This window comes from Mus pahari, chromosome 18 (genome assembly GCF_900095145.1).
Source record: "Mus pahari chromosome 18, PAHARI_EIJ_v1.1, whole genome shotgun sequence".
In the NCBI taxonomy this organism is placed as follows: domain Eukaryota; kingdom Metazoa; phylum Chordata; class Mammalia; order Rodentia; family Muridae; genus Mus; species Mus pahari.
In genome coordinates this window covers 30,683,254-30,685,825 of record NC_034607.1, presented here as the reverse complement: position 1 = coordinate 30,685,825, position 2,572 = coordinate 30,683,254, and the positions used below count along the sequence as shown (strand labels likewise).

Genomic DNA, 2,572 nt, shown 5'->3' with positions numbered 1-2,572 from the left:
GTCAATGCAGAAAAGAAACAGATCTTTGCCAGAGGTCTTTTATGGAAGAGAACCGAAAGTGTTTCCAAGAATGCCTATGTACTCTTAAGGCATCCCCAGGACCTTTGAAAGCCCTCAACTCTAGGGCTATCAGAAAATCTTTTCTTGGCTGTAAAAGGGACACTCAACCTTTTACAACCTTTGGCTCTTCCACAAACCATTATAATGCCTACACAGGTGTCAATACAAATAAATAGTCCCTACACCACACGATGTATTTTGCAATACTTTTTCTTTAAACCTGTTCTCATTTCACAGATGGACTGCAAACTATTTCTTAGATGTTAACCACTAAAAACCTGTGGGCGGGCCTTCTCTTTAGATTCTTTTCCATCAGACTTTTATATACAGTGACTTCAAATTGAGAAGGTTCTTTCTTAAAATGCCTGAAAACTCCTGTACATGTTGGTGTAGCATGTTAGAGTGACTGTGAAACCATTGTGAATATATACAGCTTCTTCGCAAGTAAAAGTATCAAAAGTCTCGTGGCTCTTACGTCCGAAGATATTGAAAATGAAAGGCCGCCCTAACAAACTGAAATTGCAATGGCATCCCCAACAAAAATCAAAAATGTACAGAGTTCAAAACGACCACCTCATGGAAAATTGTTCCAAGACGCCCTAGCTCTTACCCAAACTAATCTCACGAACTCCTTTCAGAGGGCTGACCTTAAGAGGAGTCCAAGGAAGACACAAAGGTGCCTCCAAATACCTCAGACCCCTAAAAAACCCTTAGGGCAAAATTCACCCCTGACAAGTCCAAATGCCTCCAGGACTCTCTCTGGGCCGGACTTCTGAAAGACTGCCCTGAACCAAAGGGGCAGTGCGACTTGAAGCTGAAGGCGAGGCGACAACAGGGTTAGAGGGTCCTGATGAAAAGGGCTGCGGGAACACTCGGGGTTGGGTGCCACAGGAGAGGGAGGCGACGGGTAAGGAGACCAGAAGGGGTGTGGGCACCGTGGGCGGGCGAGCGTCGGAGGAGCGCAAGAAGGGAAAGGGTGCGGACTCCCCCACCGTAGCCGCTCCCAACCCCGCCCCACGCCCCGCACACCCGCGACTCGCGACCCGCGACGGGGCGGGGCCAAGCGCCCGCCACGGCCGGCACCGCCCCCTCAGCCTCCGGGAGGACCGGGTGAGCAGCCGGACCCGAGCCCAACCCGGAACGTTCCGTCGCGCGGGTAGGAGGAGGCGAGTGTGACCCCGCAGCCCCGGGCGGGGACCGAGCTGGCTGAGGGCGGAGGAAGCGCCTCCGCACAGCCCGCGCCCGCTGGGCCAAAAGCCCGGCGCCCCCCTGCAGGCGGGAACGGTTACCCCCGCGCTGCGCACGCCTTCCGGCCTCCTTCCCACCTCCCGGGGCGTTGCCCCGGGCAACGGTGCCTACGGACGGCGGCGTGGAAACGCACCTACCTAGAACCTGACAAGCAGGAGCCCCTCAGACCCGGGAGCCAGTCGCCACCCGGCGTCACGGGGACTGCTCCAGCCAATAGGCGCCACCGTCGCGAGGCTCGGCAGCCAATCCCGCAACGCTCCGGTCTCCGAGAGCGTAGCCAATGAGAAGGAGCGAGGGGCGGGCGTTGCCGCCGGTCCCAACCCCCTCTTCTACTACCTCCCAGGAGGCGGGCGCGGCCCATTGGCTCGGACCCGCGAGGGGCGGAGCTCAGCGAGTGGGCGGGGACTGGAGTGGCGGGCGTGAGGAGGCGTGGGCCGTGGCCGCCGCCGCCGCCGCCCTGCGTGCTGTTTCCCGTCGAAGGTGGTTCTTGCGGTCTCTCTTCTAGAGGCGCCCGCTTCCCCGAGCCCAGCCGTCGTCCTGAGCTCGGTGGGATGGGCGCGGAGACCGAGGGGGCCTGACAGGAAACTCGCGGGGCCGAAGCCGGGAAGTGGCCTGTCCGGGTGATAAGCTGAGGCCGCCCGGAAGGGTCTGCCACCGCGGCCCTGCCGGAAAGGAGGCGTGACGAAACGTGGAGCGCCCGCGGGGGGACCAGCGAGCGCCGGCCCTCCTCCCCACCCCGAGCTGGCTGTGCAGCGGACTCTACCTTCCCGCGTTCTGCGCGCGTGTGCTGTAACGTGGATTCCTTGAGATGGGCTTTGCGTTTCTGCGGAGTGCTCAGAACTGCCTTTCCCGCTCCTGTGCCTGCAGTGTCAGATGCTAACGATCGTCAGGTCGTCGTGTTTCTCTGGAAACTTGTGGATGCTCTGGAAAGAGAGCCGCCGAGTCCTGGGAGCGGTCCCCTCGAAAGTACTTACCTCTAGGAAAGTCTAGAAAGCGAGGACCTAAACTGATTTGTTCTTCCAGTGAGGGCTGTTTTCCGAAGCGCTCCTTGCCAATTTGGTGCAAAAAGGGAGTAAGGTGGACCCAAACAGATCTTGGTAGGTGATCTGGAGCTCTGTGATAGGTGTTCATGGAGCGTCACTGTAGCACGCTTTTTAAGGCAGTGTCTTCTTGTACGTGAGCTCAGCCACATTCACATTCGTCGCCTGCAACAAGTCTAACAGCTCCATTTCCACTCCCACCCTTAAAACCTTGGAGTTAGATT

The 2,572-nt window shown here is 58.1% G+C and overlaps 1 protein-coding gene across 5 annotated transcripts in view; it reads right to left on the bottom strand.

Annotated features, from left to right (window-relative positions):
- Window positions 1–2,303, bottom strand: part of Fer (FER tyrosine kinase) — a 277,350-nt gene extending 275,047 nt beyond the window's left edge. For 3 of the 5 annotated variants that reach the window (XM_029531192.1, XM_029531194.1, XM_029531195.1), the window contains exon 1: window positions 1,446–1,510. The gene's annotated coding sequence lies outside the window, so the exon portion shown is untranslated. Of the gene's footprint in view, window positions 1–1,445; window positions 1,521–2,282 lie in introns of those variants that run through there. The other 2 variants (XM_029531191.1, XM_021217491.1) reach the window with 2 other exon arrangements.
- Window positions 2,304–2,572: the final 269 nt, after the last annotated feature.